Raw genomic sequence first — 22,770 nt, 5'->3', positions numbered from 1 at the left:
CAAAATGCTTTAAGATTTTTTTACTGATAAAAACGTTATGAATAAAATAAAAAATATCACTAAAATAAATTCAGGCTTTAATGAGTTCAGATGAAGGTAAAACGCTAGGATTGAACGTGCAGTAAGATTTAAGACATAATAGTATTCACACTTAGAGACATACACATTATTTAAAAAATATTTTATGTCATAAATAGCAAGGACATTTTCCTAAAGAGACATTTACTTTGTCTAAAAAATATTACATTTTTAAGGTTCAAACTAAAGTTATTAAAATAAAAATAGCATAAACCTGCTCTTTTTTTTTTTTTAGCATTAAAAAACAGAAAACAAAAGGACTCTTCTAAAATACTGTATTTTAATAAGAGCTTAGAGATTGTGGTTTCCCTTTTATGCATTTCATGACCAAAGCACTGCAAATGCTGTTTAATAATCATCATTTTGTTTATGTTTATTACATAGGTATATTTCTATTCAAAGTGAATTTTAATACATAACTGGAAGCCAAATTTTTTTTTTCAGTCATAGATAGTTTCTAGGAGTAAAGAGAACAACATGTCCTCACCGCGTCTCAATGTGACTCCTTTGTAAAGAGGAGAAGTTAAAGATATTTGTAAATAGCATGAGATTGTCAGATAAATTACAGAAAAAGTATCTTCTGTCATGATTTCCTGATTGCTAATATCTGTATAGGTCTTGAGCTTGTGGATTGTAGACAATTAACACCTCTTTCCCTCAGAAATACAATTTGTCTTTAGGGAAAGCACATTTGCCGATATCCATGATAAAATAGATATTTCAGTACATTTTTTATCTAGCTGATCATGTTAACCACTACTAAATTTCTTTTTTTTTTTTTTTCCACTGACCTTTGGATTTTGAAACTATGTAGTTTTCTTATAGATATGAGAAACAAATTACGGCCTCAGCTGTTTTCAGATAGGTGTTACCTTATATTATTGGCCTTGCTAGTACATAAAATACCTTACGTAATTGCATTATTGAGTTATTCATTGTAGATATGTAGCTTGCATCAGCTTTGATTTTTATTATTTTTAACATGTACTTATATTCTTAGGGAAAATGTTAAAGTTCTTGATTCTGTGGTCTGTATAGAGGTATAGAACAAAATATCCTTAGGAATCAAGCATTAAACTCTGAACACCCTTTGGTTATTTTAACACTTCAAATATGAATACAAGGAACTAAGTCTTGTTACAGAAATATAAGATACATGTTGGGTTTTTTCTTCTGAAACACACACACATATATGGCCACATGACTCAGATGCATGCACACTTAAGAGTAGATTCATTGTTATAGGATTAGGTAAGACTACTAAACATATAGCTGAGAAAAAGGATACTCTACATGGGATGTGAATAGTAAAAAAATAAGTTAAATTAGTATTCTTGGTAAAACAGAACAACTTCTAACTAGGAAATAAACAAAAAGTAAGACCTACATTTAGTTGATTTTCCTTTAATGCTTTGAATAAATTATTCATCTTCTCAGACAACAAAATGTTGACCTTTTCTTGTAATACAATGTAAAGTTCACTTTGGGGTGAACTATGGTGACAAACTATTTTTATTACTGAAGATTCACTTGCAATTCATATTTCTTCCTACATATTTCAAAGGAAGAAAAATCTACAGAAACATGAGACTAACACAAATTCCAAATACCTTTGCCAACATCTCAAATTTTATCCTGAATACATTGCTTAAAATTTCTCATTACAACTTCAATTTTTAAGTATTTTAATTAGACTTTAATTCCATGAGTGTAATGAAATACTGTATATTCTATACTGGTCAGTCCTCATAGATTTCCTACCTTCTAGTTATATTGGCAGGTGGTTTTCATATCTGCAAAGTGTTTCTATATATTTTTATTAATGACTTAATTTCTCTTTTGTGTTGTTCTTGGGAAACAAAAATGTTGTTGCATTTTTTGTGTTATTGACTTTCTAGGAAGAGAAATGACAAACTACTTACCTCCTGCAGTAAGAGAATGTGACAAATCAAAGTTCATGAGGATGAGAGATAATGAACATCATGAATTCCAAATTAAATACTTTTCATTTAAAGTATTGGTCATGAGGTTAAAACTCTTTTCCACAATGCTAACAAATACTTTGGATATGGATACATTACACTGAAAACCTTCTAAAAGTGAAAAAAATGAAGGTGACAAAATCTCTCATTTTTGCATTAGAAAATAAAATGATGTTTTATGCCCAAACAAGAATTTAATCTATATGTGTTGCTACTAAAACAGTGCTACTTTGAAATAACTGTGACTGAAAAAGGAGTTAGAAGACAGCTTCAGAAAAAGATCTGAGGGATCTGCAGGGTTATGCATTTAGGTACCCATCTGTCAGAGCAGAATAGAGAAAAGAGAGTCAAGTCACAAATGCACCTGGGTGTCATAGACTGGGAACAAAAGGAGCCATCTCACCAGGCGGGTATTCCCCTAGTCCAAAAGGGAAATATGACATAAAAAATATTTAACCATAGTTTTTGGCACATTAATAGATTATCTACTTACAACTACCCTTCTACAGTACTACACAGTCTCCATGCTGTCTTTTCTGTATTTCTGCTAGGCAATTCTATTATAAAACTATTAAAAACACAAATATCAGTCTCTGAAACTCTATTCCTACCTCTGCTCCAGTGTAAGTACTTCAGGGCTGTAAAGCATTTTATTCTTAAACGTACGGCTGAATACAATCTCTTTCACTTTTCAAAGTTTAGTGTATGCAGCTCTTAATTATGCATCTTATAACGTGCCAGTCTTAATATTTGCAAAAGAAATGTGTATCCCACCCACAAAATAGGTTTTATCTGTATGGGTTGACAGTATGAGTTGCAGGCCCCAAAATTTAGACAAAGGTTCAAAGCATAATTGTCCAGGCTCCCTGTGCAAGTGTGCGCAGTCTGCTGAAGGGAAGACCTGAGGCTGTCCTCAAGACGACTCAGCTCCATGTGGCCAGCAAGCCAGAAAACATGGTATGGCTAGAGAGAAATGGGATCTTTCATCAGGCAGCCTGCAGGCAGGCCACATGATCTCAACTAAACATCTCTTGGGACTAAATCCAGAGGCTGCTCTTAAGAGCATAGACACGTCATCTCTGTGCTAATAACGTCTTCCAGCTTAACACACGTAGCCTGGCTTGCAAATGGCTTTGAATTTGTATGCTTCTTGACTGAGTTAGTGGTAGAACTTCCAAGGGTCACCCCTCTGTAGCTAATTGAACATCCTGATATTAAATTACACACAGATGTAGAGTCCTTAATAACCAGATTGCTCTGCTTCAAGAAAATGGGAATTGACTACTTGGCAGAACCATTGGATTATTCTGAGTATATATAATTGTTCCAAACTCTTGAAGTAAAGGAATTTAGTTCATACCAGTTTTTGCAACAAAAATTCCTCCTTCCCCTATATGAGGCTTGTACAACCTGTACAGGTAAACAGAAATTGTGTTCATGCACCCATCAAAAGAACAATTCAGCATTTTAATGATAGAGAAATTCCAGTCTGTCACATTACATTTACATGTGTTTTCAGAGATAAATTTACTTGGGTGAAGACTATTGCCTTGCACTCTTTTATCTGTTAGGCAGAAATGTATCAATTATTAAGATATAATTCTTGGATTTCACATATATGCTAGATACATCCATTCACAGATTTTCTTTCTTAAATCTGGGTATCATTATTATTCTGAGTAAATCAATCTGTATAAAATGGGATGAACAGCCAAGCCTTTAACTTTGTTTTACAGCTGCAACTGATTAATGCTATCGCTCCATGTCTTAAAAGCTAGAATAATTTGTTGTTGTTCATAAATAATATAGAAATTATTGCTGTCTGCACAGAAAAAAACATTCTATCTGTAAAGAATTAGTAAAATTTCCTAACCGCACAGTGCTAATTGATCTTTAAATTATTCATAGAATTCCTCTGGTTCTTATTCTCCACAGGAGGGGTTTAGTGTTTTTTTTCTTTTTCCCTGAGTAAAATGACTTTATCATTATTATAATTTCCTGTGAAGTAACTGTAGCTTTTGTTTGGAGTTTAAATGAAGAACTGAGTCCATTAACATACAGATTTACACATTTTTTAAGTTAAGACCTTGACTAAAACACTGACATATAGAAATCAACAGAAAAATTATTGTCATTTCATAGTAATTACATTAGCACTATCAGGAAAGTTAGAATAATTCTGTCTGCAAAATAATTTTGGCTAGGAAGTTGTATCTCATTGTTTTCCCCCACTACTCATTAAATTTTTGTTTGCCCTAAATAAAATATGTTCAACTATCTGATTAATGAGCTCTGTTAACCTTTGTCTGTGTGTAATTCTGCATGTATTTCTTTTTCATGAGAAGATTCATGTTTTGTGTCTAACTGTATAAATCTAGAAGGAAGTTTTTTCTCCAGTTCTGTTACTTGTGATTTTCTGAGGGGAGGGGGATGTTTGTCTTTAAATCACTACAGAGACAGTTATTTCTCTCCTGAAAATATCTATAAGAATATTTCCCAGGCACCATACGAAAAAAAAAGCAATGTCTGACCTGGATTTTTGCTATTATGGGTTACAACTTCTTTTCAGTTCTGTTGTTGATATACATGGTGTATATAATCCCATATGGTATATGACAGTATATTGACATACACTAGAAAGAAACTCTGATCCACGGCATTCACATTAAATGACATCTTTCTTGTTCAAGAAGATACTGCCTGAGAAACTGCAAGTACACTCTTGAGCAAGTTTTCCATAGCAGGCACCCAAGTTACATGTACAAATGGAATGGCAGAAAACTAATCATGTAAGGATTAATTAATTAATCATGTAACAAACAGCAGTTTCAGTTCACAACTATCATGAGCTCTTTTAGGGTGCATATTTTACTAATAAAAAATAGGTAATAAAAAGATACAAACAAATTCAAGACTGAATACCTACTGTGTTGATCTCATTCGATATAGACTAGCTAATCCACCTAGAACCTTCACTTTATATCAGCTTTATTTTCTTTCATTATTTAAGGTGAAATAAAGTGTCTAGCTAACTATTGCAATACAGAGAGTGAAAGAAAAGAGCACTTAAGAAGTATTTAGTCAGTGCTAGTGGTCTTCTGTGTCATTTTTTGGAGGTAACTTATGGATTATATTTCCGTCACCGCGCACTAGGACTCATCTAGTATGAAGGTTGGACCAAAAAACTTTAAGAGCTCTTCTGCAGCCTACTTATTTCATAACCCAGAAATAAGACTAAAAGAGTACAGAAACACCTGTGGTAGAAAGGAAAAATGTGCGGTTGAAACATGATACACTTCCTCTATTCTTTTCTTTCTCTTTAGACTACATTAGATGAACTAATCTGCCAATTAGCCTATACTGTGCTAAAGCTTTGTCTTGGGGTGACTTTATGATGTGTATCCCATATCGCTGCCCTATGCCCAGAAATTAATTCTGGTGCATTTCTATGCCTCTAAACTGAGCCTGAGAGGGGAAAGGAAAAACTGAGCAAAACTTTTTCAAAGCAGTTTGCAGCTTGAGATAGCAACTTTTTTTTTCCCAGCTGTGGCAGAGGAGCGAGGAAGCTCCCGGCTTGCTGCTCCCGGGTCAGTTTTTGACCAGCTGTTCAGCTTCTTTTTCTCCGGAGAGAGACTGAGAGTTGAATTTTTTTCCTTCCCTGGAATTTCAGATTTTCTCCCATTTCTACTGGACTGCTTCAATATCAGAGCACATCGGGAGGACTTTCCATCGGGCACAGAGGGCCTGGCCCTGGGCCAAGCCCCAGCTCTGAGGATACCAAAGGGAGGACTCTGACACTTTCCCAGGTTTTTTCTCCACATCGAGAGATTTTATTATTTAGCATTATTTTCCTTTTCCTGTGTGTTTGTTAAATAAATAGTTTTTATCTCTTTCACTTTCCTTTGAGGAAAATTTATTTTTTCCCAAACCTGGTGGGGAAGGGGTGGTGACCTGCTTTCTCTCAGAGGATATATTTCTAAATTTGGCCAAACCGGCACAAGCTTGTATAGGCTAATTGGAAGATTTCTTTTATTCATGGAAAGATGTAATTTGGGGATTCCTTAATTAAGAAAATAATATGGAATAAAGAATTCCCAGATATGAAATAACTGATGGTTAGAAAATTGCTAAGTAGTAGTACCATGTATTGTAGGAAAAGGAGCAGTACTTGCTTCTTTCTTCATCTTCCTAAGTATGTGCTCATGGCCACTAAAATTAAACACTAGACCCTTCAGTCTTAGACATGACTCAGTATGGACATTAGTTTTTTATTCTGTTTATCATCAGGATTTCTCGTCTGATGGTATCTGTCATGTCAACAAATAGTTTGTGACTTTCTTGGACTCTGACTTTTGGCCCAAATAGGTTCACCCAAAAGTTAGCTTTACTCTAAAGTGAAACGGGGAGCTAAATTAGCCTAACAATGTCCCATTCACAGTATATAGGTGTATTAGCAAGACTGAGAAAATAGACTTTTTGGAGCAACCATAATTTTAAGATACATCCCTTGTGTCTACTACAGCACCACAGCCCAACTGGAATCATAAGAATCACCTAAGAACAAGATGAGTACAATTTAATAGCTATACACAAGGCACAGTGTTGCAGTGTGAGTGGCTGTAGCCACCATGACCCCAGAGAGGACAGCAGCATCCGAGTCCTGGTGGTCTGGCACCGATGTCTAAGATCACCTCCTTGGTGATGGCAAGTTCCCATGATCCTTTGTTTCCTTAATTTGTTTAATACAAGTTGATTGGTTACAGTTCTCCTAGCTTTATGTATAAGGCCATAAATATTTATACCCTTAGTTGACTATGTATTAGTTCTGGAAAGTTCCATGTTACTCGACCCCCCCCCCCCCCCCCCCATTGGTTGTTCCCTGTGTTCCCTCCTACAAGTTACCCCCATTGGTTGCCTCCTTGTTAACCCCTCCCCTGTCTCCTTACCCGATTGGCTGTTACCCTTATCCCCACCTTTCCTTCCGTGAGTATAAAATCCCTGGACCCTGCTGTCAAATTGGCTTTTCATCCCTGGACCCCTCACCTGCAATAAACCTTGCTTGTGGAACCCATTTGGAGAGTCCCTCCTGCTTCTTCGCCTCTGCTGATGCCTCTACCACCTTAGCCTGGGGTTTGCTTCTCAGAGTGAGGGGCTCGCCCTCAAAACTGCTGTGACTGGCCTGCCAAGGGCTGTCATCAGTGAGACGCTGTGCTGCCCGCCGAGCTATACGAGCTATACGAGCTATCACGCGAGGCTCGGCGTCTCAGTACAGTATGATACGACTTACACTGTGTACAGCTTCTGAATGAACTCTGCACATTCACCTTAAGAGTCTGTTCCACTCACCCTGACTTGAACCATAAAAGATCATTTCCTATAGTAACAATACAACCTATTCCATCTTCACCATTCTTGTACTATAGGATAAATGTATTTGGGAATTTTTACTTATTCCACTCTGCTTCATCCAAGGATGAGATAATCAGATACTTTTTTTTTTACTTTAATGCATTTTTCAATATTGTTTGCTTTATTTCATTTCATGTAAGTAGTAAGTGCACAAATGCACAAACTAAAAAATTTAGATTTTAAGAAGTGTATTTTAAATATATCTGGACTTGACATTAGAACAATTACTGTTTTTACAGCAGTATAAGGATGTGGAAATCCCACAGAAAAGACAATTAAACATTGTGTCAGGGGCTAGAGAGGATCAGTGTCAGCAGTTATCAGGTAGAGATCAGTTAGAGAGATTTTGATATGGCAGTCAACATCCAGATGCAGTAGATTTTTTTCAAAAGGCAAATTGCTTCTCTGGAACCCCAGTGTGGTCAATGAGAGCAGCAAATAAAGAACATGTGTTCACAGAAATATCTGCAATCTTCTTTTCATTTTAAGGTGATACATTTCTTTTTCTTTCCAGAGGATTTTTTTTAAAATATACAGAAATGGTTAATATGGGTTTTAAAATTAACCTAGGATCAGATATTTTTAACATAAAAAAAAATTGCAATCAGGCTAGCAGCTTCTGTTACAAGTTGAAGCCAAATGTAAGTTTAAACAGCCAATCCATAAACTTATTATTAAATGCCATTTTAAAGGTAGTGGTTCCAATTTGAGCCTCCATCCTTCCTCTTTTCTGACAGCTACCCAGCATTCACAACTGTTATTCTCAACCTCTCTCTCCTACTCTGCCCCATTGGCTTCTTTCCTGGTTTTCAATGATATTCCGAAATCTCTTTATAAAATTGATCAGATGAGACCAGCCATTTCTCAAGCTTTTCTAAATTGGTTTCACTTTATTTAGAATCAAAGAGCTCTGCTGCTCCTTTATGCAAGTTGACTAGTAAGCACTGGCATCTACCTTCTTTGAAAGATGCTTTCTTGATATCTAAAACTTGGATGACCTGACTCAGCTCAGCTGAATAAAATGCTAAAACTCCCCTAAGTTTATGGATAAAACACAAGTCAATGGGTATTTTATACTGTATTTTAGATAAGACATGGTATCACTGCAAGATTAGACAAGTTTGATGTGTGCTTTTCTCATTTTTGCCACTGACTCAAAATATATGGCAGGATGCATCAATTTACTCAATATTTACTTATATTTATTTTGAGTCTGAATTTTAATTGCATATTCAGTGGAATGAGACACCTAAATGATTAAAAAACCATACACTGGTACTTTCAGCTGTAAGTATTCCCTATTTTTTACCTCTTTATTTCTTGGTCTCTTTACCTATTGCACATAAATCAGATTGCTCACTCACGTATGTTGAGGTATTTTGAAATGTTAATTGAAAGATGCTTTCCCAGCACATTATTTATTTATTTTATTTTATTTTATTTTATTTATTTATTATTGTCTCTCCATTCAAGTGGAAATTGAGAGAAAAGCAGCATGCAGGTAATTCCAAAAATATTATAGAATCGTAGAATGGCTTGTGTTGGAAGGGATCTTAAAGATCATCTAGTTCCAATCCTCATGCTATGGACAGGGACACCTTTCACTAGGTCAGATTGCTCAGAGCTCCACATAGGGCAGCTGGTAGATAGATACTCATTACAAATATAAAATCATTCTAGCTTTCCATCAGAGCACTGTGTGAAGAGAATCATTAACAGGTAAATTTTAGAGTATTTTCTTCTTACTACTACTTTGATCTGGGACTTGGGCCTTCAGATTCTAACTACCCAAAATGTCATCTCAAGCAGTGACAAATCTGTTGATGATGAGTCAGTCGGTCAGTTGTGCTCGTCTATTTGGTGACTTTTGTATTCTGCAGAAAAAGAGACAATGATAGTGTTGATAGAGTCAGTCTATTCCTTTTGGGGTTTGCAACAAGATCTTCAAAAACATTTGACAGACAGGATAATGGCATTCTAATGGCTCCTACACATATCTGTTGTGGTGAGGATGGTTTTGGATAGACTTGGACAAAACCTCCTGTGTGTAAACTCTTTTAATTTATCACGGATTTCTCTGCTCTGAAAACACATACAACCTGCCATTTTCTACACTGTATTTTGGGAAGAATTGGAATTGAAAAAACTGTAAGAGACACTTTTCTTATCCTATTAAGCCTTTTTTCTCCTGTTTATGTACCATGGATTTTGTTCATAATTTTATTACATTTCTCTCTTTGTGTTCATAGCAGGAGGGAGTTTGGCTAAGAAGTATCACAGCAGCTTTGAGATTATTGTTCTTCAGTGGTTAAGAGTAGGATTGCTTCCTGATGTAACATTACAAAAGTCTCTTTTGTGTGTGGTGCCTGTCAATATAATATATGCAGATTCAAATATGACTGCTATTTTTACATCTATAGCTGGTCTAGACATTTGTCCCTTTATATTATCCAGTTCTCCATTCCCCTTCCATCTCCTATACAGAAGAAAGGGAACAGCTTGTTTTGCCACTATGTTTCACACAGATAGATACTCTAATAGTAGGGAAGTATTTTCATAGGAGCACAGAAACTGAGAAAGGAAAACATTTCTTAGACCATTTTTTTGTGTCTCTACCAGGCTGAAACTGTTCCCTACAGTATAATTTTTATTTTTCTGTCACCTGAAACTTTATTTATCTTAATGAGAAGCCTTCAACTGTTTCTCTTTAAAAAGCTATTGCATAACCTACTAAAGCTGCTCGATAGCATATTTTCTGTTCAATATTCACCTAAATATTTTTAAAACTAATTTCCAAAAGACTACATAGTTTTTGTGGCCCTTGGTTAATTTTTTCTTTCAAATAATTATAGAAAGACATTCCTTATCCCACACCATTTGTAATTTTACGTAAATGTATACCAGTACATATTGTGGTTACATTTATTATTCTACTAATCTGACAAAGTACCTTCAATCCCATAGTTTGTCAATTCAGGTATCAGAGTTACACTAAAATTAAAGATCCATTAAAAATATTCATTCAGATATAAAGTATTAACTAAAAATGAGTTGGAGATAAAATGGAAACTGTCTAAATCACTTTAGGGAGACTACAGTATGCAAGAGCATTGTCCAAGCTGGAGAAAACATAGTCATGCCAAGACACTCTACGTAAAATTCAATCTATCAACCAGGCTATTTATAGGAGTAAAACGTGTCATTTTCTGATGATTTTGACACAAGACAAATTATATGTTATAGTGCTCTTAGCAATTACTTTAAGGGAAAGCAAAAGACTAGGGGTTTCTTTCAAATCACAATCAAACTGAGAAACTCCTGTGTTTGAACTTTATTTGGCAAGATTGAGCTACTTGTAATATAGTTTAGTATAATTTGTATAAGCTAGCAATTTTTAATAGAAGGTAAATGTAACATAACTAGCAATATAAATACTAGTTTTGCTACTCAGCCTTGATATATTTAATGTGCATTTCAGAATGCCATCAACTGACACCATTCAAAACCTCCCTTCAAGGCTTCCCTGTTGAGTGCAGAAGCAAACCTTAGCAGCAAACTCAGTTGCCAAGAGAAATTAAAAACCCCCTCATCCCAACACTTAAAACAATGAAATATTTTTGAGCACTTTTATCCCAAAAAAAAAAAAAAAATTGAACATAATCTGGAAAAAAATATTTTTCTAATTTTCTTTTACATTTCTTTCTCAATATGTACTCATGTAAAAAAGGTGTTTCTTTCTTACAGATGAAAAATGGAGACAAGGTTAACATAACTGTACATCTAGACTAGTCTTTACAATGAAGTTTTTAAAACATTTGTAGTAAAGAGCTTTCTAACCTCAACCCAAGTAATACAGAAGACATGTTGACAGGAACCAGCTTGGAAACCTCTATGGAGGTCTGACCTTATCTTTTGCTTGAAGATAACTTCATGATGGTTGCCAAGTCACTCACTATGAAGCTCAGGTCCAGCTCTTGCCTTTATGAACCACAGGAACACATTGTAGAAGTAGAAAAAATGTTTTTGTTATCACGAATAACTGCGAGCACTACCAACCATTAACAAGAGAAGTTGCAATAATTTTTCATTGCCTTTTCTCCCGCCTTTGTCTTTTCAAATATAGCCATGGGAACATCCCGCACTTGGGCTGCTGTTTTTCCAGAGCCTTGGCACTAGACTGACAGTGACATTACAGCTGGCAAAGCCCAGGGTGGGAAATCAATGAACACTGGAACCCGAAATTGCCACTGATGAGCTTTTGGGGTTGTTCTTTGTCACCTTAGACCTTGAAGCTTTGTCCAGATCATTATCTTTGTACAACTTGTCTCTTCTTACTCTGTGGTTTGCTCCATTCATCCTTCAGACTTTCACAAAGACAGTCAAACCAGCACTCTTTCTCCATGTCACAAGTAGACTGGAGCCTCTCCTCTTAACAACTGTAAAACCAATGCAGAGAGTTATTTGGCAAAGTTTTATATACGACCTTTACTGCTCTATCTTTAATTTGTGTAAAGACAATCAGTGCCTTTTGCTCTGTAAGCATTTACCAAAATGTTCTCATTTGAGAAAATGTCATGCCATTAGTATTAAAACGTTGCAAGTAGTTGCTAAAAGGTTTTTCCTCCTTACTTTTATGACAGTTTTAGCAAATAATGTTAGCAGTATCATTTCAGAGAGACACCAAAAGAGGTGAGCCTTGGGGCTATGTTTTCCCACTGATTCACTAGATAAAATTTATTATGTTTACAAAATACATCAGCATGTTCATAAAACTTTTTGTTAAAGAGAAGTGAAAGCAGCTTTGTGTTACCTAGCATTGTATTTCTTTGCAATTTTAATTTAAAGCAACTGTAGCAATAAAGAGGTATTGTATTTCTTTTTCAGTGTTTAAATACAAACTGGTGAATGTAGGTTGTGCATACCAGACATGTGTTGCTCCTGCATGAATTAATAAAAACAAACTGAATTTTCATTCCCTCAACTTATGAATGGTGCCAGTCTTACAGTGGGATGTCTATGCTATTATGTGCTAAAGAAAATATACAAATTAAAAGCTAGGCTACAGGGGTGCACATTTTTGAAAGTAATTTCAAAATAACTGTATCATAAGGGGCTAAGTTGTTGCCATGTGTTTTTTAATTTTAGTTAATACTGCATTTTGTTTTAAGTGATTGCCATCCAAGGCACAGCGAGGAAACGGTAATCAAATACTGAGTCCATACATCATGACTCCACTTTACTGGAGACTGAAAAGCCACCACCAAAACCACAGTAACATTTCCAACATTTATTTTCCTTACAAAAGCAGAATCTAAGTTCGTTTGTACCAGGGTAAAGTAACTTGTTCATCTGTGCTAGTGTAAATTAAAAGTAACTCTTCTAGTGTCGAGGACTTACACTACTCAAAGTAAGCCAATCTGTTTTTCTACTGCTCATGCACTAAAGCTCTGGTCTTTCCTGTTTTCAAAAGCTTTTTGTCTTCCTATAATGTCTCACATCTTTACTGATTAGCAAATAAATGTTCCTAAATATTGAAAAATTTAAAGGGGACCTGGAGAACCTGATGACTAAGAGAGCTTGTGGAAGAATATTTATTTCTCTTTCTTCTGAAAGTAAAATTGTTGCACTTATCAATTGCCTGATTGAAGACAGTGAAAATCACTTGCAAAGAATACATGTCTAGTCAGTGACAATTAGAGGGTTTTTCTGCATGACCCTCACAAGATACGTGAAGCTGTGCTCCAGACACTGTTTCTATAGTTGGCAAATTAATTAAATATCTGTAGTCATGCTATTTTTTGAGGTTTTCTTGGAGTAGCCAAAAGTGAGAACTTGCTGAAATAATAAACTTTTCCCAGGAGAATGCATCTCCACTGAGGCCTGGAGTATAACAGAAACCACCAAGCAGTGCTTACTCCCCCTGAAAATCATGCCCAAAATTTGAGTGCTTTGGAATACTTGGAAAAAGAAACAGAATTGCATGTAATCAGAGGAGATAAATGCATGTGACAGAGAATGTAATCCTCATCTGAGCAGTTGCAGAGATATAATGAATGAGCATCTCAGCTACAAACAGTTAGAACTTCCGTAAACCACTGTAGGACGACTGATGGGCTATTAGCAATGCCACATGTCATGAGCTAATCCACATTAAACTCTGCATCCCCAAGCTGCTATTAAATACAATAAAGGGGACACATACGACCTTTCATTTCTAGCCAGGAAAACTATACTTATAAAGCAAATATATTTTAGGTTTACAAACAGGGAAATTGATAAATAGAAATGTAATCTTCACAGCTCCATCTATCAAACTAAACAACAGCCTGTTCTCCTGCTATGCAGTGTGAATTTCCCATAATAGGTGTAATTTTCTGGTAGTGGTAGGTGTTCAGCACCTTAAAAAAAAAAAAAAAAAGGTACCACTGTAGTAATTCCATGTCCCCCTAGCCCATCTCTGTGTCTGCTCCTCTATCACAGGAATACCCAGCATACGGCTTGTTCAAGTCCATATACAGCAAAGTAATTTGAGAAGTGTCTCTTGGGTACCTCAGGAACACAGTGCTCTATTTGACTTTGCTTCTTCTCTGCCAGTGCTAAAAAGCAAAGAACTACGGATCACACTGAGGCAGAGACTTTATGTTTTCAGAGACAGACATCCACTCTGGAAGTCGCAATGAGGATGTGGAGAAGATTCAAATAGTAAGTAAGCTGAAGAGTAGAAAAGGTTCAAATAGCAAGTAAGCTGAAGAGTAATCAGAAACTTTGACTCGAAGTTGAGAGCAGAGATATGATGTGTTAGAAAAAGTACCCTAAGGATACATTTTTTCTAATTACTTATTTCTGGCTAGGAAAAATATTGAGATGCTGGAGCATGTCCAGAGAAGGGCAATGAAGCTGTTGAAATGTCTGGAGCACAGGAAAGGTCTGGAGTAGTGGCTGAGGAAGCTGGGGGTATTTTTCCTGGAGAAAGGATGTTGAGGGGGTCTTTAGCATCCTCTAAAACTGCCTGAAAGGAGGTTGTAGCTGGGTGGGGGTCGGCCTCTTCTCCCAGGCAATAAGTTACAGGACAAGAGGAGAAGTCCTCACTTTGCACGGGAGGAGGATTAGATTGGATATTGGGAAAAATTTATACACTGAAAGGATTGTCAAGCAGTGGAACAGACTGTCCAGGGAAGTGAAGGAATCCATCCCTAGAATTGTTCAAATGACATGTGGATGTGGCAGTTGGGAATATGGCTTTGTGGTGAACACTGTGGTGTCAGGTTAAGAGCTGGACCTGATGATCTTGGAGGTCTTTTCCAACTTTAATGATTATATTATTCTGTGATTCTGTGACTGTTAGTCTGAGTCTTCACTGAAACAATAACTCCAATCTCCATACCAATCATATCCAGCTCTATGCAAATAGGCCAGTAACACTTGAATTTTCTGAAAGTCTTGCCCAACTCTTAACTTCTAAAAGCTGGCTAGAACTTGCTTGTAAGGATGCTGTCTGACCTGAGCAAGAAATAACTCAGGGGCCATAGTGGATGCTTTACAGTGTAGTTAGTGGAAAAAATGCATATAAATTGCATCACATTTTTTTTCATATAAATGTAACAACTTTTTCTAGATCAGATTTCTCTCAAGTTTCTCAGCTCTCCCCTATTTCCACACAGAATGTTTCTTGTTTTCTTCTTACACCTATGGCAATATTCAGTCATTCCCTCCAGCTCTTTTATATGTTCCTTAACTCTTTTATGTTTCATTTAAATCTCAACCAAGTGCTTGAAATTTCACTGAAAGCTTCCTTAAAACTCAACAAAGACTGGTTTTGACACTGACCTAGAAAAAATTGTCCGGAATTATGGTCTTGCTGTGATACCTTGACTTCAAGAATTTTTTACAATCAAGAGATGTCCAAGGCATAAATAGATTTATTTTTTGGGACAGCACTGTATGGTATTATATGCCCTATCTTTTATCTTACATTGGGAGCCAACAACAACTGGACATTTACCAGAATCATTCCTTAAATTTATGGAGCGTTTGAGGAATTTCCTACATGAAGTGTCAGAAATTGTACAAATATCGCAATAAAGGTAAATAATGTAGTGTGGAAAATATCCATTTTTTATATTGCCTGAGATTTTTCATGTTTATAGCAATACAAGAAAGGCCATATTTTACCTATATCTTCAGTGGAACCTTAATCTCACTATCATATATAGGATCTTTGCCATTAACTTCTGGGTGGGTGAAGATTTTTTATGAAATACTTAGTGTCTATCTTACTAGTGGAAAACAATGTATACTAAATAGATTTTAGGCACATCTTATAGTGTAAAAGAATAAAAAAGTGATAGAAAAATTGAGCTGAAGGTCAGAAGAGGGTCATTAAACAAAGTACTGTATATGCTTCTAAAGCCAAATCCAAAATACGTGATGCAGACCATTCTGAACCTATACCAGCACTCTCTATAACAGTCTTGTAGGTATATTATTCTTTCATATGGGAGTATAACAACCCAGAAACAACATGGAATCAGTTTCTTTGGAGTATTTAAATACAACTGGAAAAGTCCTACAGCAGCTCAGTCTAACTTATGCTTGCTTTGAGCAGGACCTCCAGAGGTTCTCTCAAACCTTTTTGGTTTGGGTTTATTTTATTATTACTATTCTAATTCCAAGGTAGGCAACGTCCAGATTTAATAAAGCACAAATGTTCAATTATCTTCCACTGTTTAAAAAGCTTACTTGCTTTTTCTAACTTTTAAAAATTAATCCCAACAACATGACTTTTAGACTAGGAGCACCAAAATCAAATCAAGACAGCTTGCTGGGGTCATTCAAATATATTCCCCATTTGTTCTAGAAAAGTTACTGATTCTGAGATCTCATGTGGTAGTATTTCCACAGATGCTGAACAATTTGCTGATTTGTGACCAGAGCAGAACCATGTTCCTGAAGGCAAAAAAAATTCTTAAAAGAGGAAATTGTATACATGACCTAAGAAAGTAAGAGACCATTGCTGACCCATATTTCTAGAAAATGTGCATCTAAAAATTAATACAGCTCAAAATAGTTAAAGAAATAAAGGAAATGTTCACATAAGAATTTTTCCTTTGTCAGTTGGCTGAACTCCAGTGGGAGGGGTGCATTTTGCCAGGGGTAAATTCTGCCGTGTGTGTTTAAAATAATTAAGGGCCCAGAAAGGAAACATGTGAAACCAGTGGGAGAATGAGCACTGCACTAAGGTCAGGCATCTCAAACTAGCAACTTCCAAGTGCTCTTATAGAAATCTAGAAACGTCATTGCTTAAAAATATGCCTTGCAAGTGTTACCCCTTTCTTAACCTAGTTTGGGGTATCTTGTTCTTCGTGAGCACTATTCAACTTCAAGCACTTCTGATTATGTGAAAAAAAATCCCAATTTGATATATGACAAGATTCTTAATCTTTCTGCACCAAGAAGGAAGGTTATCCTGCAAAGTAATTTCCCCTGGGGAAATAGGAAGTCAGCTGAGAAAACACTTTAAATGACCTTGCAGTATTGATCTGCCACATCCCATTTCTGGAGATTTCTGTACATTAAAAGGCTTCCCTGGTGTGTAAGGAGACCAGTGATGTACACAGCAGAATGAAGGATTAAAAACCACAGGGATATCACTGGGATAGAAGTAGGCATGAGAAAGCTGTATTTGGATAAGTTGGAAGGATAAGAATGTTGGGGTGTTTTTTAGCTGAACTCTTAAAAAAATTCTTTATAAGTGTTATTTGCAAAATAGGTTTTCTAAATATTAAAGTTACCCATTAGTTCAACATAGAAACTGCTCTAATAAAAGTGGGTTTTGTAAAAGGAGTTTATAAAAAGTCTTCTAACTTATATAAGCAAAAGTGAGCATCAGCAGGGCAAAACCATAGGTAAGCCTGGCATATTACAATGCTGCCTCACGTGCTTTTAGTTCAACATCTGCTGTACTCCACTGGCAGCATCATGTAAACAGGAAAATGGGTTGCTTGCAATTGCACTAGAAGGCTACTTGGTTATGTAATCTGGAGAGTATATTACCACATTAGTTGCCCTCTGTTAAGCATTTGAATTTAATAATGTTAAAGATGACCTTAAAAAGTATTTTTAAATGTATTCATTTATGGGACTGTATGGTTTCAATATATTAATTTATGAAAAAGTATCATTTCTATACAATAGGACTGTGTAGTGATAATTAATCTAATAATTTTTATTTATTTTTCACTACAATATGCATGCTAGGATTTTTGTCACAAAAATAATGAAAAATAGATTTGAATAAAATGGGAACGTTCAAGGACCATGGGTAATGAAAAACACCTCACATTTCCTTATCAGAATTTTTGTTTTGTTTTGTTCTGATGATGATCATGAACCACTACCGAGGGCTGGAACATTGCTGGTTTCAGACCATGTTCCGTCCTCCTCCAGATAGAAACAGAGCTGTCCGGGAGCAAAGGAGAGGCACAACCTCAGTGACACACCACTGTGGACTCTGCATGCAGGAAAAATACTTAGCTGAGTGATGAGCAAGGCTCTGCCTGCAATTTCAAGCATAAACTAGAGCAGACCAAAGGAAAAGAAGAATGTCCTATCAGGCTGCTGTGGTAGTCTAAGGAGGGTGAGAACAAAGAAGCACATTTCAAAATTAAGAGCTGAAAAGACTTTTTATTCCATCAGATTTTTTTATTCCTTACCATATAACTACCGCATTTATAGCACATTTTATGAAAGCACCCAACACTTCTCTCTGTCAAAGACAGATTTTTGGACTACGCAAACCATTGTTGCAGAACAACTTGGCAGTTTTCATCCTGCCATACTTTGGGTAAGTGTGACTCAACAAATTCCTTGTGCAACTTCCCTTAGATGTTGAACTTTCATTTCATGCCTTGGCAGACCTGTCACATGGCCCAATACTGAGTCTTGTGTTAGAGAGTCTGTTTGTTGAAATATCAAGGAAGGGACTCAGCTGACATGGGAAAATGTGCCATCAGGAGGAGTTTCTCCATTCTCTGACCAACAGCACTTGGCCAGTGGAGAAGCAAAGACTCTATGCCACTATGATATGTATGAGAGAGATACAGGTAGACAGAGGCTGGGTGGGGAGCAGGTGGGAAGAGAATAGGCATTCTAAATTTCTTGGCAAATAATTTTTGAAAGACATTGTTTTCTAAAATAGAGATTGCTCAATGCTAGATATACTGATTTTCTTATTATCATTACATATTGTGCAGGCTTGATATGAATCTTAGTAATTCTTCATTGCAAAAACTGCTTAGGGATCCTTGAATAATAGCTTCTGTGAAACAAACATAACTGGTCATAGATTTATTCAATTAAAAATAACTATCACTGGCGTCTGAATTGCAGTAGAGCCAACAAGTCCCAAGCAGAGACTGTGGCCTGTACAGAGAAAGCCCTTTAGGAGACGGGGCATCAGGAGCCAGCACATCGTTTTCAATTAATGGTTTCAACAAAAAAGGTGGAAATAGCTACAGATGTAGGAAGTGACTTATTTGAAAGAAATCTACAGGTGAGCTGCCGCATTATATCCAAAGACTGATCAGGGTGAAGAGAGTATCACTCTCAAAGGGGCACAAAAGAAAAGATCCTCCAAGTCTCCAGGGCTGAGAACCTGCAGGAAACATTAAAAATTGTTTATTTTAATGTTTTCCTCCAGTTTTATTCTGGAGAATATAATTGTGCCTGAAAAGAAACTCTCACACTAGTTTCTTTCAGGGATGGGAATGGCTGGTTGCTTTCACATCAATAAAGCTGATGCTTTCTAGGGCCTGTAAGGTGAGGTTCTGTAAAAACACAACAAATAAAGCCCATCTTCTTCCCTCCAGTTCTTACCACTTGCAGGTACAAGTCATCTCTTATAGCTGATCTGTTAAAGTATCTACACTGTCCAAAACAAACTTTCCCATTTCCAGACAACTGTAAATACCCACTGAAGAAAGAGTAGATTTTTAAACAAACATTAATTCCAACTTACATCACAGAAAATTTAGATAATAGCCCATTAGTTCTAGACTAAACATATGCCAGCCATATTTTAAGCTCAAAATTCATGTCAGCAAGTAGAAATGGAGTGGACACTAATTATAGGAGGTATTCATTACCTGTAACATTGCAGACTACACACATTTGTTTGGACAAGTTAAAGCTATGTACAGTCTAAAATTTAACTAGAAAAGTTTTTGAAATTTGAATATATTTCATAGGTAAATACCTGGAAGAGGGATGTTAGAAGGCAAGGCAATTCACCCAAATAACAGTTTAGACAAACCAAAGACTATTTGATTTCTGCTGTATTCTGCATTTTTCCATGCATGAGTATGGATGTATTCATGAATATGTAATTTTTGGTATTAGGTTGGATCCCACTGTGATGCTGGCACATAATTAGGAGCTCATCACTAATGATTTATGAGCTGATGCCATGCTATTAACATTTAGAAATAAAACTACCACAAATAACCTTTTATTTATACTTTACCAGGGCTATTCCTACAGTAGCCATATTATTGAGCATCTACAGGAAAAATATCAGGTCTTCCTTCTAAAAGGTGATGTTCATAAAACTCACAGGATATGGGTATTTTCTATAGGGGGAAAAGAAACCATTGGTGAAAATTTGAAAAAAAACCCCAACCAAACAAAAAATCCCCAGGAAAATAGTTCCTTAGTTTAGAGACACAATGTGACATTGTCATATCAGGTGCAATTAACAGCAATAATTCAGACTAAAAAAAAAAAAAAAGAGTAAGGAAGTCTCAGAAAGAAAAAAAAATTACCAAACAAGCAAACAAACAAAAAGGAACAAAAAAATACAGCAAGTGCTATAAAACCAAAAAAATTTCTTACTTATTATTGTACAAATCCCTCCAGATAAAGGTTTCATTTCAGTTGGGAAAAGAGTATTTTATTTCATTTTATTTTCACTTCTTAATTACTTCTTTTTCTATGTAGATAAAGATTCAGTCTGGGAAAGAAAAGGCTTGGAGGGGAACCTATCCATGTATATAAATATTTGGTGGGAGGTAATGATGGAGAGGGAGCCAGGCTTTCTCAATAGTGCCAACTGACAGAACAAGAGATGATGGAGACAAATGAAAAAGAAAACACACAAAAAGTGTTACATTCCATCTGAACACAAGAAAACAGGGGTTCTTTTACTGTGATGGTAGTAAAACATTGGCACAGAGAGATTGTGAAGTCTCCCTTTGTGGAGAACAAAGAACCTGACTGGAGAGGATCCTGGGCAAGCTGCTCAAGCACAGCTATTAGACCAGATGATCTTAGGAGGTCCCTTCAAACTTAAAGGATTCTGTGATAGTCCCAGCTATTTATAGAAGAAAGGTTTTTGAGGAGGCAGAGTATCTTTTACTAGGCCTTGTAGGAAAGCTGGAAAACATCTACTTTGGGCCCACACAAATGATATTAAACCTAAGAAGCAGCAGCAAAAAAACTAATAGTCATACTGCTCTTAGTTTACTTATCACAATATATTAAATAAAAAAAATATACAACATATTAATGTATAACAACAAAACAGCAGTTAGCATTCACACAGCAGAAGTTATTGGCAGAGAAAGAAGGTGACTAGCACTAACAAGTTAATGCTTGCACGGCTCAGTGGTAGAGTTGAGTGAGTTCAGTCTCATAATTGCATGTTAAGTTATATTGATAAATTAGCAAGAGCATGCAACTGAGATTTTTGACCTTGTTACTCTTAGACTTAATCTATATTAGTCTTAAACAGTCAGTGCATTTAAACTTCAGCGCTGTCATTTCTTACTCTGTGATCTGTTTGCTGTCTGGAATGCCAGCCATGCTCCTGTGGTTTTCCTTAGGTTTCAAAGCTGACCAGTACCAGAGAAGCAAGCTCCTTTAAAAGAGCAGTAACACAATTCTGCTCGTTCAGGTGGCCATCTGCACCGTGGAATTGCCAACCCAAATTTTATTTTCATCTGTGGCTCATTCTGACAAGATGAACACAAAGTAGCTGCTGCAAAAGACTTCATCTGCTCAGCTGTGGTCAAACTGATGTATGGGAGCAAGCTGTCTTGTTTACCACAGACCAGATACAGAGAGAAGAAGCACATGAAGAAATTAAATTACAGGAGTCTGAACTGACCTTCAGCAGGGTAATGAATGGCTTCCTACTGCACTCAGCCTCTGAAAAGAACAAATAACTAATGGCAGACAATCTTACTAGAAATGCGGGAGAAGAGCCAACTGAAGGAGAATTCACATTTGTGGTGACTTGTACTGAGGTCACTCGTCATTTACTACAGAAGATAACTGCTGCAAAGTGACAATGGGCGGAAGAAACATTCAGAAGCTGGCAACACCAGCTCTTATCTTCAGATTTGCCACAATGCAGTTCCACAGGTGATATTCCCCATTTTGAGGAATCTGGTTTCATGACATTTTCAAGTGATAGAGACATAAGAAATCACAGTGGAAATTTCCTTCATGATCAGCTATGTTCATATTAATGCTGGGTTATATATGCACATCTATTACCCTGTTTTCTGGTTTTTTCCTTCTCCCCCTCCAGTTTCATGTTGTGTTCAATAATTTATCAAGAGAAAGGGATATTGCTCAAGTGTTACAAGAGCTGGAGGTCACTGCCAATATTTTCTGCAGTTACTTATGGATGCAGTGACATGATGTCAGGCAAACAAGCCATAATATACAGTGTGCACTTACAAGGAACATTTCTGGGGTCTTAAATCTGGCTGTCTTAGTGCTAACTTGTTTCAGTTGTGTCTGACTGAGTTTTGGCCCATACCATGCTGTTTTGAACAATGACCAGCCAGTCTGGGCATCACTGCAAGCTCCAGAGTATTTCTGGTAGACTTCTCTGAATTTCAAGAGAGCTTAATAGGACTCAACTAGCACACCCTTTTTCGAAGTCACAGAAAGGTGCGGCGCATGGTCAGATTACCAGTTTATCTATTTAATAGCTACAGATAATTAATATTAATTCAGATTTATATAATATACCCTACCAATTTTATAATACCTGGCATTATAGAACTGTTCACAGGCAATATTGGTTGCTTCTAGAGCTTTTTCTGGTATGTCATTAGAGCAGCTGAATAACTGAAAAGTATGGAAAATGCAGCAGTTTCAGTCTTTGGCTGGAATCTGGTTGTATCTTCCTCACATAGATCCTCTTAGCCATGAGTATATTGCTTGGTCCTTGTGATGTCATGGAGAATGAATGTCAGAAGAGCAGGTGCGGAGACCATGTGAAACCACAGCTGTG

The 22,770-nt window shown here is 36.3% G+C and overlaps 1 long non-coding RNA gene across 1 annotated transcript in view; it reads right to left on the bottom strand.

The window, feature by feature from the left end:
* Positions 1-11,188: 11,188 nt before the first annotated feature.
* Positions 11,189-22,770, bottom strand: part of LOC125317148 — a 61,163-nt gene continuing 49,581 nt past the window's right edge. Inside the window, exon 3 of the long non-coding RNA XR_007199951.1 lies at positions 11,189-11,905. This is a non-coding gene — a long non-coding RNA (uncharacterized LOC125317148). The remainder of the gene's footprint in view (positions 11,906-22,770) is intronic.

Source organism: Corvus hawaiiensis, chromosome 26 (assembly GCF_020740725.1).
Source record: "Corvus hawaiiensis isolate bCorHaw1 chromosome 26, bCorHaw1.pri.cur, whole genome shotgun sequence".
NCBI classification, from domain to species: Eukaryota; Metazoa; Chordata; class Aves; order Passeriformes; family Corvidae; genus Corvus; species Corvus hawaiiensis.
Note: the sequence above shows the minus strand (reverse complement) of the source record. Positions and strands in the feature narration are given on the sequence as shown.